We start from the raw sequence: 15751 nt of genomic DNA on the forward strand, positions 1-15751 counted from the left end.
GGATCACAATAAACTGTGGAAAATTCTGAAAGAGATGGGAATACCAGACCACCTGACCTGCCTCTTGAGAAACCTATATGAAGGCCAGGAAGCAACAGTTAGAACTGGACATGGAACAACAGACTGGTTCCAAATAGGAAAAGGAGTACATCAAGGCTGTATATTGTCACCTTGCTTATTTAACATATGTGCAGAGTACATCATAAGAAATGCTGGGCTCAAAGAAGCACAAGCTGGAATCAAGATTGCTGGGAGAAATATCAATAACCTCAGATATGCAGATGACACTACCCTTATGGCAGAAAGTGAAGAGGAACTAATAAGCCTCTTGATGAAAGTGAAAGAGGAGAGTGAAAAAGTTGGCCTAAACCTCAACATTCAGAAAAGGAAGATCATGGCGTCTGGTCCCATCACTTCATGGGAAATAGATGGGGAAACAGTGGAAACAGTGTCAGACTTTATTTATTTGGGCTCCAAAATCACTGCAGATAGTGACTGAAGCCATGAAATTAAAAGATGCTTACTCCTTGGAAGAAAAGTTATGATCAACCTAGATAGCATATTGAAAAGCAGAGACATTACTTTGCCAACAAAGGTCTGTCTAGTCAAGGCTATGGTTTTTCCAGTGGTCATGTATGAATGTGAGCATTGGACTGTGAAGAAAGCTGAGTGCCAAAGAAATGATGCTTTTGAACTGTGGTGTTGGAGAGGACTCCCGAGAGTCCCTTGGACTGTAAGGAGCCCAACCAGTCCATCCTAAAGAGATCCTAAAGGAGATCAGCCCTAGGTGTTCTTTGGAAGAAATGATATTAAAGCTGAAGCTCCAGTACTTTGGCCGCCTTATGTGAAGAGTTGACTCATTGGAAAAGACTCTGATGCTGGGAATGATTGGGGGCAGGAGGAGAAGGGGACGACAGAGGATGAGATGGCTGGATGTTATCACTGACTCGATGAACGTGAGTTTGAGTGAACTCCGGGAGTTGGTGATGGACAGGAAGGCCTAGTGTGCTGCGATTCATGGGGTTGCAAAGAGTCAGCCACAACTGAGCAACTGAACTGTACTGAACTGATACTGTATTGGTGTTTTTCTTTCTGACTTACTTCACTCTGTATAATAGGCTCCAGTTTCATCCACCTCATTAGAACAGACTCAAATGCATTCTTTTTTAATAGCTGAGTAACATTTCATTATGTATATATACCACAGCTTTCTTATCCATTTATCTGCTGATGGACATCTAGGTTGCTTCCATGTCCTGGCTATTGTAAACAGTGCTGTGATGAACACTGGGGTACACGTATCTCTTTCAATTCTGGTTTCCTCAGTGTGTATGCCCAGCAGTGGGATTGCTGGGTCCTACGGTTGTTCTATTTCCAGGTTTTTAAGGAATCTCCACACTGTTTAGTGGCTGTACTAATTTGCATTCCCACCAACAGTGTAAGAGGGTTCCCTTTTCTCCACAGTTTCTCCAGCATTTATTGTTTGTAGACTTTTGCATAGCAGCCATCCTGACTGGAGTTAAATGGTACCTCATTGTGGTTTTGATTTGCATTTCTGTGATAATGAGTGATACTGAGCATCTTTTCATGTGTTTGTTAGCCATCTGTATGTCTTCTTTTGAGAAATGTCTGTTTAGTTCTTTGGCCCATTTTTTTGATTGAGTTGTTTATTTTTCTGGAATTGAGATGCAGGAGTTGCTTGTATATTTTTGAGATTAATTCTTTGTCCATTGCTTCATTTGCTATTATTTCCTCCCATTCTGAAGGCTGTCTTTTCACCTTGCTTATAGTTTCCTTCATCTTGCAAAAGCTTTTAAGTTTAACTAGGTCCCATTTTTTTATTTTTACTTTTATTTCCATTACTCTGGGAGGTGGATCATAGAAGATCCTGCTGTGATTTATGTCAGAGAGTGTTTTGCCTATTTTTTCCTCTAGGAGTTTTATAGTTTCTGGTCTTACATTTAGATCTTTAATCCATTTTGAGTTTATTTTTGTGTGTGGTGTTAGAAAGTGTTCTAGTTTCATTCTTTTACTAGTGGTTGGCCAGTTTTCCCAACACCACTTGTTAAAGAGATTATCTTTTCTCCATTGTATATTCTTGCCTCCTCTGTCAAAGATAAGGTGTCCATAGGTGCGTGTATTTATCTCTGGGCTTTTTTGTTTCGTTAATCTATATTTCTGTCTTTGTGCAAGTATCGTACAGTCTTGATGACTGTGGTTTTGTAGTAGAGCCTGAAGTCAGGCAGGTTGATTCCGCCAGTTCCATCCATCTTTCTCAAGATTGCTTTGGCTATTCCATATTTTTTGTATTTCCATACAAATTGTGAGACTAGTTCTAGTTCTTAGAAAAATACTGTTGGTAGCTTGATAGGGATTGCATTGAATCTATAGATCTCTTTGGGTAGTATCGTCATTTTTGCTATATTGATTCTTCTGATCCATGAACATGGTATATTTCTCAATCTATTTGTGCCATCTTTGATTTCTTTCATCAGTGTTTTATAGTTTTCTATATAGGTCTTTTATTTCTTTAGGTACATTTATTCCTATGTATTTTATTCTTTTTGTTGCAATGGTGAATGGAATTGTTCCTTAATTTCTCTTTTTGTTTTCTCATTGCTAGTGTATAGGAATGCAAGGGATTTCTGTGTGTTTATTTTATATCCTGCAACTTTACTATATTCATTGATTACCTCTAGCAATGTTTTGGTGATGGGTTTAGGGTTTTCTCTACAGAGGATCACGTCATCTGCAAACAGTGAGAGTTTTACTTCTTTTCCAATCTGGATTCCTTTTATTTATTTATTTTTTCTGCTCTGATTGCTGTGGCCAAAACTTCCAAAACTATGTTGAATAGTAGTCATGAGTGGGCAACCTTCTCTTGATCCTGACTTTAGGGGAAATGCTTTCGGTTTAACACCATTGAAGATGATGTTTGCTGTGGGTTTATCATATATAGCTTTTATTATGTTGAGGTATGTTCCTTCCATGCCTGCTTTCTGGAGGGTTTTTATCATAAATGGGTATTGAATTTTATCAAAGGCTTTCTCTGCATCTATTGAGATAATCATATGGTTTTTATCTTTTAATTTGTTAATGTGGTGTATCACATTGATTGATTTGTGAGTATTGAAGAATCTTTGCATCCCTGGGATAAAGCCCATTTGGTCATGATGTATGGTCTTTTTAATATGCTGTTGGATTCTGTTTGCTAAAATTTTTTTTAAAGGATTTTTGCATCAATGTCATTAGTGATATTGGTCTGTAGTTTTCTTTTTTTGTGACATCTTTGTCTGTTTTTTTTGATGATTGTGGCCTCATAAGATGAGTTTGGAAGTTTACCTTCTTCTGCAATTTTCTGGAAGAGTTTGAATAGGATAGGTGTTAGCTCTTCTCTAAATTTTTGGCAGAATTCACCTGTGAAGCCATCTGGGCCAGGGCTTTTGTTTGTTGGAAGATTTCTGATTACAGTTTCGATTTCCATGCTTGTAATGTGTCTGTTAAGATTTTCTATTTTTGCTTGGTTCAATTTTGGAAAGTTATACTTGTCTAAGAATTGGTCCATTTCTTCCAAGTTGTCTATTTTATTGGCATATTGTTCCTGATAGTAGTCTCTTATGATCCTTTGTATTTATGTGTTGTCTGTTGCGACTTCTCCATTTTCATTTCTAATTTTGTTGATTTGATTCTTCTCCTTTTTTTTTTCTTTTTTGATGAGTCTGGCTAGTGGTTTGTCTATTTCATTTATCTTCTCAAAGAACCAGCTTTTAGTTTTGTTGATTTTTGCTATAGTTTCCATTGTCTATTTTTCATTTATTTCTGGCCTAACTTTTATTTCTTTCCTTCTACTATCCCTGGTTTTTTTTAATTTCTTCTTTTTCTAGTTTCTTTAGGCTTATAGTTAGGTTATTTATTTTTTTTTTCTCTTGTTTCTTAAGATAAGCTTGTATTGCTATGAACCTTCCCCTTCACTGAATCCCATAGGTTTTGGGTTATTGTGTTTATATTTTCATTGATTTCTATGTATATTTTTATTTCTTTTTTGATTTCTTCTGTGATTTGTTGATTATTCAGGAGCATGTTGTTTAGCCTCCATATGTTTGTATTTTTAATAGCTTTTTTCTGTTTTGACATCTAATCTATGTTCATTGTGATCAGAAAAGATGCTTGAAATGATTTCAATTTTTTTGAATTTATCAGTGCTAGATTTATGGCCCAGGATGTTATCTATCCTGGAGAAGGTTCTGTGTGCACTTGAGAAAAAGGTGAAATTCATTGTTTTTGGGTGAAATGTCCTATAGATATCAATTAGGTCCAACTGGTCCATTGTATTATTTAAAGCTTGTGTTTCCTTGCTAATTTTCTATTTAGTTCATCTATCTATAAGTGTGAGTGGGTATTAAAGTCTCCCACTATTATTGTGTTATTGTTAATTTCCCCTTTCATACTTGTTAGCATTTGCCTTATATGTTGTGGTGCTCCTATGTTGGGTGCATATATATTTCTAATTGTTATATCTTCTTCTTGGATTGATCCTTTGATCATTATGTAGTGTCCTTCATTGTCTTTTTTCATGGCCTTTATTTCAAAGTCTATTTTATCTGATATGAGTATTGCTACTCCTGCTTTCTTTTGGTCTCCATTTGTGTGAAATATCATTTTCCAGCCCTTCACTTTCAGTCTGTATATGTCCCTTGTTCTGAGGTGGGTCTCTTGTAGACAGCATATATAGGGGTCTTGTTTTTTATCCATTCAGCCTGTCTTTGTCTTTTGTTTGGGGCATTGAATCCATTTACATTTAAGGTAATTATTAATAAGCATGATCCCATTGCCCTTTACTTTGTTTTTTGGGTTCGAGTGTATAAACCTTTTCTGTGTTTCCTGTCTAGAGAAGATCCTTTAGCATTTGTTGGAGAGCTGGTTTGGTGGTGCTGAATTCTCTCAGCTTTGCTTGTCTGTAAAGCTTTTGATTTCTCCTTCATATTTGAATGAGATCCTTGCTGGGTACAGTAATCTAGGTTGTACTGAAAGTCTTTCATCACTTAAGTATGTCCTGCCATTCCCTTCTGGCCTGAAGAGTTTCTATTGAAAGATTCAGCTGTTATCCTTATGGGAATCCCCTTGTGTGTTATTTGTTGCTTTTCTCTTGCTGCTTTTAATCTTTGCCTTTGTGTTTAATCTTTGTTAATTTGATTAATATTCACGTGTCTTTTAAATATGAAATAGAATATTAATTTTCTGGAATTCTGATGTTTTATTTCAGTTGTTTGTCTCTTTAAAAGATGAAGTTAGTAGTAGTTCAATATTTTTTATACTTGTATATTATTTTATATAACAAATATTGTGGAAATTTTCTAGGAGTTCAACTCTGTGCCTATGGATAAAAATAATTATAAGAATTTAGAGTCAAATACTGAGCTTCTAAATATGATAATCACAAGCCACATAGCACAAACCAAATCAGAAAGTGAAATAAATTAAAATTTATTTCCTCTAAATGTGCCAAGTGCCAAATAGTCCCATTTGGCTAGTGGCTAATGTATTGAACAAGGCAGATGCAGAACATCCATAGTGGCAGAGGGTTCTATGAGACTGTTAACTTAATTCATAACACTTCTGCATGACTTTGGTAAATATTATATTAAATTGGAGTATTTGGTTTATATTATTACAATGTAACAATATGTTACATTTTAAGAATATGTTATGTATTCTCATGATTGCAGTCCTTACCCTTACAATGTGGTCATTTTAATTAGACAGCAGAAATTTAAGATTTACTTCCAGTAATTGGGTCAGATTTTACCAGAGTAATGTTCAGTTCAGTTCAGTCGCCCAGTCATGTCTGACCCTTTCTGACCCCATGGACTGCAGCAGGTCAGGCTTCCCTGTCCATCACTGACTCCCAGAGCTTTCTCAAACTCCTGCCCATCTAGTCGGTAATGCCATCTAACCATATCATCCTCTGTCGTCCCCTTCTCCTCCTACTTTCAATCCTTCCCAGCATCAGAGTCTTTTCCAATATGTCAGTTCTTCACATCAGGTGGCTAAAGTATTGGAGCTTCAGCTTTAGCAGCAGTCCATTCAGCAAATATTCAGGACTGATTTTCTTTAAAATTGACTGGCTTGAACTTCTTGCAGTCCAAAGGGCTTTCAAGAGTCTTCTCCACCACCACAGTTCAAAAGAATAAATTCTTCAGCATTCAGGTTTGTTTATGGTCCAACTCTCACATCCATACATGACTATTGGAAAAACCATAGCTTTGACTTGATGGACCTTTGTCGGCGAAGTCGTCTCTGCTTTTTAATATGCTGTCTAGGTTTGTCATAGATTTACTTGCAGTGAGTAAGTGTTTTTTAATTTCATGGCTGTGGTCACCATCTGCAGTGATTTTGGAGACCAAGAAAATAAAGTCTGTGAGTCTTTCTATTGTTTCCCCACCTATTTGCCACAAAGTGATGGGACTAGATGCCATCATCTTCTGAATGTTGTTTTAAGCCAGATTTTTCACTCTCCTCTTTCACTTTCATCAAAAGGCTCTTTAGTTCCTCTTCACTTTTCTGCCATAAGGGCGATGTCGTCTGCATATCTGAGGTTATTGATAATTCTCCTGGCAATCTTGATTCCAGCTTGTGCTTCATCCATCTTGGCATTTCACATGATGTACTCTGCTTCTAAGTTAAATAAGCAGGGTGACAATATACAGCTTGGATATACTCCTTTCCCAATTTACAACCAGTCTGTTGTTCCATGTCCAGTTCTAACTGCTGCTTCTTGACCTGCATACAGATTTCTCAGGAGGCAGGTCAAATGGTATGGTATTCCCATTTCTTTAAAAATTTTCTACAGTTTGTTGTGATCCACAAAGTCAAAAGCTTTAGCATAGTCAGTAATGTAGATTTACTTTTATTTTTCTATTTAACTCGTTTAAAGATAATCATTTCTGATCATTTTATTCTATCAATATTAATAAAATTCAGGAAGAATTAGTTAAGGAATAAACATATAACTGCAAGCAAATATTAGTACTAGGTTAAAAGCATGACATCCTAGTAGCCGTGGCTCAAAGAACACAAAATCCAGGACAAAACAAAGTCCTTGGCTTCAAACAACATATAATTAATGTGGCATGTATGCAAAAAGTTATGGGGCAAATATTTTATTGTAGGGCTTTTGATGAGAGAGATAACAAGCCTTGAAAATCAAGGAAAGTTTTGTGGAAAATATGGGATTTTAGACAGGTATTTTTATAGTTTAATTGGAGGATAATTGTTTACAATGTTGTGTTGGTCTCTGTCATATATCAATATGAATCAGCCATAGGTATACATATGTCCCCTCCATCTTAAATCTCCCTCCCACCTCTCACCTCATCCCACCCTCTAGGTTGTCACAGAGCACCAGGTTAAGCTCCCTGTATCATACAGCAAATTCCCACTGGCTATCTGTTTTACATTTGGTAATGTATATGTTTCAATACTACCCTCTTGTTTTTGTCCCACTCTCTCCTTCCCTCACTGTGTCCACAAGTCTGTTCTCTTTGTCTGTATCTCTATTGCTGCCCTACAAATCAGTACCATTTTTCTAGATTCCACATACATGCACTAATATGATTGACTAAACTATAGAGAGATCTCTACCTTACTATGGGCCCTGGCCTCCATTTTCTTAGTGCATTTACTTTGGAAAGCTTGAAATCGCAAGTTCTTTCTCTGACTTTAAAATGCAGGTAAATCTTCTCAGAAGCCCCTTGCCAGTTTTACAACTCAGAAATGTCTTTCTCAAGTTCCTGGGAGTCATCCCTCTGAAGGTAATCATCAAGAAACATATCATTCCTATCCCTATGTCCCAGGTTCAGAGGGACAGTGGGAGCCTAAAGTGGATAAACAACAACTGGCAAAGACACGTGGGCTTCCCCGGTGGCTCAGTGGTAATGAACCCACCTGCCAATGCAGGAGACATGGGTTTGATTCCTGGGTTGGGAAGATTTCCCTGGAGACAGAAATGACAACCCTCTCCAATACCCTTGCCTGGGAAATCCCATGGACAGTGGAGCCTGGCAGGCTACAGTCCATGGTGTCACAAGAGAGTCAGACATGACTTAACAACTGAACAACAACAACAAAGCAAACACAAAGGCCTGATCAAACTTATAAACTTCTCCCCTAACACCCTTTAATAATTTTCCATTAGCTCACTAGTTTAGTGCTGAAAACAGATTTAAATTTAATCTCTCTCCTATAATGCAATAGTCTTGAATAAAGTCTTTCTAATACTAATCTCTATCCTATGCAATTTTACTTTGAGACCCTGTGTTGGTTTCCTGTTGCTGCTGTAACAAATTCCCACAAGCTACTGACTTAAAACGACCAAAAATAATCTTATTATATTCTTGTTCAGGAGTTCATAAGTCCAAATGGATCTTACTCGGCTAATGTCAAAATGTTGGCAAGGCTGAAATCCTCTGGAGGCTCTAGGGAACAATCTTTTTGCTTGTCTTTTCCAACTTTTAGAGACTGGTTGTATTCCTTGGTTCTTGGCCCCACTATCCATCTTCAAAGCCAGCAACTGGATCACGGTGACCTTTGTTTCTGTCTGTAGTCACATCTTCTGTGACTATGAAACTTCTGCCTTCTTCTTTAGCTTGTAAGGATCTTTGTAATAGCATTGGGCCCATCTGGATAATAAGGATAATCTCATTCAAAGATCACTAACTCAATCCTATTTGCAGAGTCCTTTTTAATATATAAAGCTACATAATCATATATTCTGGTGATTAGGACATGGACATCTTTGGGGGAGGGGAGTGTTGATCCTCTTACTTCTAAATATTCAGAAATTAAATATAAGATAATATAAACTACCAATAAACAATTTTTGAAAAAGAAAACCAAGATAATGCCGTGATGTTGATTTTTAAAAAGAGTTATAAAAGGAAAATTAATTTAAAATAAATGATACATCTGAATTTCAATATGTAAATGACTGGGCAAGAGTAGTTCAAAAGTAAGGTGGTAAAATGCTTATGCATGCATGCCAGTTGCTTCAGTTGTCTCCAAATGTTTGCAACCCTATGGACTATATCCCTTCAATGGGATTCTCCAGGCGAGAATACTGGAGTGTGTTAACATACCTTTCTCTAGGGGATCTTCCTGACCCAGGCATTGAACCTGTATCTCATGTCTCCTGCATTGGCAAGTAGATTCTTTACTACTAGCACCACCTGGGAAGCCATAAAATGTTCATATCTACTTGTAATGAATAAGTTTGAAGATAAGTAAAGCAAAGAGCATATAAGTATTATTACCATTTTTCATGTTTAGAAGTAAAGTTTACATAGATTTATTTATACACACACAGACACATACATATACACAAAATAATCATCATGAATGGGAAATCTAGAAAAACAGACTCAGTAGAGGGTGTTATATTAGTAATTTAAATACAACAAATATTTAGTATTCATCATATATTAGACAAAAAAGGCTTTTCTCTTAGTAGTGTAAGTTTTCCAAATAAAGAACAATTTATGGGAAAAATGTTAGAGTTATGCCTCAGTATTCAGGAAAGCTTCATATCTGGAAATTCAGTGTATACTAAAACCATCTAAATGCTATATGGTTATATGTGAAATAGAATATTTTAGCTTTAAATAATTAAAAACAGATGTTCTAACCCATATAAATGCCTGATTAAATAGTCGATTTGCGTGGGGGTATGCAACAATTGTTCATTCCTTATATTTTAAAACATATCATCAGATAATTCAAATTCCTGGTGCCCATGTTCTAAATAACAGTGGTCTGCCTCTTGTACACACATACACACACACACACACACAAACACACTTCCCAAATTTTCCAGACAACTATTGTAGGAAACACTTCTCACCCTTGAATTTTAAAGATCTTTCCAACCTTCTTATTTTTTAGAGGAAGGCAATGCAATTACCATTGATTAAGCGATGCTTGGAGATTTAGTCTAGGGGGAAATTTCAAAGATTAGGGATACACTAAAGAACTAAATTTATCCAAATTTCCTTTTTTCACAGGATTTTGTTTTTTTTGTGTGTGACTATAACAAAAATAATTTAAACAGAAAAGTATATTGTGTAATGTACTAGAAAGTGACGTGTTTATTCATGATGCAGCCATTAACAATATTTATTATGTGCTAATTTTGAGCAAAGCACAAAAGAAAACTTTAAAAAGATAGTGCTATTTCAAGCATGCTAAAATTGTTGTAATTTGTTTTTTCCTATTGAAACAGTGGGACTTTTTTAAGCATGGGAATGAAATTATCTGATTTGAATTTAAGCAAGATCACACTGCTCTGCAGGAAATGAAGAATGGTGTCGAGGATTGGGTCAGAGGGACTAGTTAAGAGTACATTAGATTAGAAATGATAGTGAGCTACAGTGTGGCAGTAGGTAGACAGAAGTGCACAGACTTCATATATATTGCAGAGATAGAACAAATAAGACTTACTGAAAAATTGAATTTCTGAGATATTGGAAAATGCATTTTCAAGATTGACTTCTTGGATTACAAATTGAGTAAATCAGCAGCAATTTATGATAAAGAATTCGGGAGAATGTGTGATAATCCATGGAAAGAAAAATTTGAATATTATTTAATTTGCTAAGATTGCAGAGTTGAAATTCACATATTTTAATTGTTTTGCAGAATTTAAATACCTGCATTAAATTAAGGTTTAGGCAGGTGGATGTAAATAAAAGTAGATTGTTAGAAAACAGAAGAAATTGATTTTTAAGCACTTTTCATAACTATGAGAAGAGTATTTTCAACTGAATCTCAGCATCTCCCTAGAAAACTACTGAAAAAAATATAACAGATAATTACACTAAAAATATCACTCCCACCATTATTTACTATCATAAATTTTCTTCTTTAAAACTCAAGTTAATGAATAAATAATAATTGCTTTTAGAAAGTATTTCACCCAAAAGTGGGACTTTATTTTTTGAACAAATTATACCTCTAGCCAGCACTTTCATATATCTGTGTTTTTAAAATTATTTCAATGCTACTGGCACAAACAGAAATATGTATCAATGGAACAAAATAGAAAGCCCAGAGATAATTCCATGCACCAATGAATACCTTATCTTTGACAAAGGAAGCAAGAATATACAATGGAGAAAAGACAATCTCTTTAACAAGTGGTGCTGGGAAAACTGGTCAACCACTTGTAAAAGAATGAAACTAGAACACTTTCTAACAACATACACAAAAATAAACTTAAAACGGATTAAAGATCTAAACATAAGACCAGAAACTATAAAACCCCTAGAGGAGAACATAGGCAAAACACTCTCCAACATAAATCACAGCAGGATCCTCTATGACACACCTCCCAGAATATTGGAAATAAAAGCCAAAATAAACAAATGAGACCTAATTAAACTTAAAAGCTTCTGCACAACAAAGGAAACGATAAGCAAGGTGAAAAGACAGACTTCAGAATGGGAGAAAATAATAGCAAATGAAGCAACTGACAAAGAACTAATCTCAAAAATATACAAGCAACATCTGCATCTCAATTCCAGAAAAATAAATGACTCAATAAAAAAATGGGCCAAAGAACTAAACAGACATTTCTCCACAGAAGACATACAGATGGCTAACAAACACATGAAAAGATGCTCAACATCACTCATTATCAGAGAAATGCAAATCAAAACCACAATGAGGTACCATTTAACGCCAGTCAGAATGGCTGCTATCAAAAAGTCTACAAGCAAGAAATGCTGGAGAGGGTGTGGAGAAAAGGGAACCCTCTTACACTGTTGGTGGGAATGTAAACTAGTACAGCCACTATGGAGAACAGTGTGCAGATTCCTTAAAAACATGGAAATAGAACTGCCATATGACCCAGCAACCCCACTTCTGGGCATTCACATCGAGGAAACCAGAATTTAGAGACACATGTACCCCAGTGTTCATTGCAGCACTGTTTATAATAGCCAGGACATGGAAGCCACCTAGATATCCAGCAACAGATGAATGGATAAGAAAGCTGTGGTACATATACACAATAGAGTATTATTCAGCCTTTAAAAATAATACATTTGAATCAATTCTAATGAGGTGGATGAAACTGGAACTTATTATACAGAGTGAGGCAAGCCAGAAAGAAATACACCAATACAGTATCAGTTCAGTTCAGTCATTCAGTCCTGTCCTACTCTTTGTGACCTCATGAATTGCATCATGCCAGGCCTCCCTCAGTTCAGTTCAGTTCAGTTCAGTTGCTCAGTCGTGTCCGACTCTTTGCGACCTCATGAGTCACAGCACATCAGGCCTCCCTGTCCATCACCATCTCCTGGAGTTCACTCAAACTCACGTCCATCGAGTCAGTGATGCCATCCAGCCATCTCATCCTCAGTCGTCCCCTTCTCCTCCTGCCCCCAATCCCTCCCAGCATCAGAGTCTTTTCCAATGAGTCAACTCTTCGCATGAGGTGGCCAAAGTACTGGGGTTTCAGCTTTAGCATCATTCCTTCCAAAGAAATCCCAGGGCTGATCTCCTTCAGAATGAACTGGTTGGATCTCCTTGCACTCCAAGGGACTCTCAAGAGTCTTCTCCAACACCACAGTTCAAAAGCATCAATTCTTCGGTGCTCAGCCTTCTTCACAGTCCAACTCTCACATCCATACATGACCACTGGAAAAACCATAGTCTTGACTAGATGGAACTTAGTTGGCAAAGTGATGTCTCTGCTTTTGAATATGCTATCTAGGTTGATCATAACTTTTCTTCCAAGGAGTAAGCGTCTTTTAATTTCATGGCTGCAATCACCATCTGCAGTGATTTTGGAGCCCCCCAAAATAAAGTCTGACACTGTTTCTACTGTTTCCCCATCTATTTCCCATGGAGTGATGGGACCAGATGCCATGATCTTCGGTTTCTGAATGTTGAGCTTTAAGCCAACCTTCTTCACTCTCCACTTTCACTTTCATCAAGAGGCTTTTTAGTTCCTCTTCACTTTCTGCCATAAGGGTGGTGTCATCTGCATATCTGAGGTTATTGATATTTCTCCCGGCAATCTTGATTCCAGCTTGTGCTTCTTCCAGCCCAGCGTTTCTCATGATGTACTCTGCATATAAGTTAAATAAGCAGGGTGACAATATACAGCTTTGATGTACTCTTTTTCCTATTTGGAACCAGTCTGTAGTTCCATGTCCAGTTCTAACTGTTGCTTCCTGACCTGCATACATTGTTATTTTAGTTTCAGGGTGAATTTGTATACCACTAAAGCTTACCTGATTAAAATTTGCACTTTTTTCCATTTCCAAAGGTAAAATATATTTTTTATCATCTTCAGATATGTGAAAGATAAACAAGGTATCAGATAACATATGATAAAGTTTCTAAGATGTTGATCTGGCCTTTGAATAAGGAAATTATGAATTGTATAGAATAATGCCTGGGTTAAAATAATTGGTAAGACATAAAAAATTAATTTATATTTATCATATGACTTTGCTAAAACATAATTCTTGTATGTAAAACTTTGTGTGCCTGAGAAAATGAAGCAGCTGAGTTCAAAACAATTAGTTCTTGGCTATTAGAGGATTATGGGCTTCCCAGGTGGGGCAGTGCAGGAGATACAGGAGACCAGGTTGGATTCCTGGCTCAGAATGATTCCCCTGGAGAAAGAAATGGCAACCCACTCCATTATTCCTGCCTGGGAAATTCTATGGACATAGGAGTCAGCTGGGCTACAGACCAGGGGTTCAAAAAAGGATCAGATGTGATTGAGTACAGATTATCATGGAAGAAAATAAGTCTCTGTAAGAAAGCTCTGCCTGTGATGTAATAGCAACCTTCGTGGAGAGTATCTTCTGTTCTGACAATTTGGTGTCTCATTTGCATGTGAGGGCTGACAACAGAGGATGAACCCTGGACCTAAGATGGAACTATTTATGTGAACACATGCTGATGACTTAAATGGTGCCCTGAGAGCACATCAACCTGTTCTCATTTCCCCAGAGTGAAACATTACGAAAATTGTCATGTTTGTCCTCATAAATTTATCTGTGATTTTAGGAGTCACATATTCTATCAGGAGGAAAAGGACTCTTGAAGCAATATGTTTCATATCTAAAAATGTGTCAGATTTCCTCATCTCTCTAACTGAACTGTTTCCTATACATTTTGTTGCTGTGTAGAGTGTGTTAGTTCAGTTCATTTCAGTTCAGTTGCTCAATCGTGTTCTACTCTTTGTGACCCCATGAACTGCAGCACGCCAGGAGTGTGTTAGTAGGAGGCAGAAGAATGATGTTTAAGATATATAGAAAATAATTTTTTAAAAATTGCTAGAGAGAACCTCAGCATAACCACTATAATAACCACTATCAACTAGAATATATTTTTCCTAGTTATTTAATCAAGGTTTAGTTGATTTGCAATGCTATATTAGTTTTAAATGTACAACATAGTGATTCAAATTTTTATAGATTATACTCCATTTAAAGTTTTAAAATATTGACTATATTCCGTATGCAGTATATCACTGTAGCTTTTTATTTATTTATTTACTTTTGGCTGTGCCGGGTCTTTGTTGCAGTGTGTGGGTTTCTCATTGTAGCTTATTTATTTTACATGTAGTGGTTTGTGACTTTAATCCACTACTCCTATTTTGCTCCTTAACTTTTCCTTCTTCCCATGGTAACCACTAGTTTGTTCTTTTGATCTGTCAATTTAATCAGTCTTGTTATATTCATTCCTTTGTTTTAGTTTTTAGATACTGCATATGAATGATAAATAAGATATTTTTCTTTCTGTCTGAGTTATTCACTTAGCATAATAGCCTCCAGGTGCATTCGTGTTGTTGCAAATGATAAAAATTCTTTCTTTTCTTTGGCTGAGTAGTATTCCATTGTGTGTGTGTGTGTGTGTGTGTGTGTACACACACTACATCTTCTTTCTCCATTTATTTGTTAATGCACATTTGAGTGCCAGGCTGCGACGGCGCAGGAACGGCCGGGAGGAACCACCCTGCGTCTGAGGTCAGGGGCGGTGGCCGAGAGGAGCTACCCCGCGTCCAAGGTCAGTGGCGGCCAGGAGGAGTCACCCTGCGTCCAAGGTCAGGGCGGCGTCTGAGGTCAGGGTGGAGGCTGGGAGGAGCTACCCAGCATCTGAGGTCAGTGGCAGCTGGGAGGAGACACCCCAGTCCGAGGTCAGGGGCAGCCGGGAGAAGCCACCTTGCGCCTGAGGCCAGGGGTGGTGACCCTGAGGAGCCACCCTGAGCCCGAGGCCAGGGCCAGCAGCTGGGAGGAGCAACCTGAGGAGCGGTGGCTGAGCAGGTACAGGAGGGCCTAGAGGAGCTATCCCACATTGAAGGTCAGGAACTGCGGTGGTAAGGAGATACACCTCGTCCAAAGTAAGGAGCACCGGCTGCGCTTTGCTGGACCAGCGGTGAAGAGATACCCCACGCCCAAGGTAAGAGAAACCCAAGTAAGATGATAGGTGTTGCAAGAGGGCATCAGAGGGCAGACACACTGAAACCATACTCACAGAAAACTAGTCAATCTAATCACGCTAGGACCACAGCCTTGTCTAACTCAATGAAACCAAGCCATGCCTGCAGGGCAACCCAAGATGGGTGGGTCATGGTGGAGAGGTCTGACAGAATGTGGTCCACTGGAGAAGGGAATGGCAAGCCACTTCAGTATTCTTGCCTTGAGAACCCCATGAGTAGTATGAAAAGGCAAAATGATAG

The sequence above is a fragment of the Oryx dammah genome, unplaced genomic scaffold (assembly GCF_014754425.2).
Source record: "Oryx dammah isolate SB20612 unplaced genomic scaffold, SCBI_Odam_1.1 HiC_scaffold_3, whole genome shotgun sequence".
Taxonomy (NCBI): Eukaryota; Metazoa; Chordata; class Mammalia; order Artiodactyla; family Bovidae; genus Oryx; species Oryx dammah.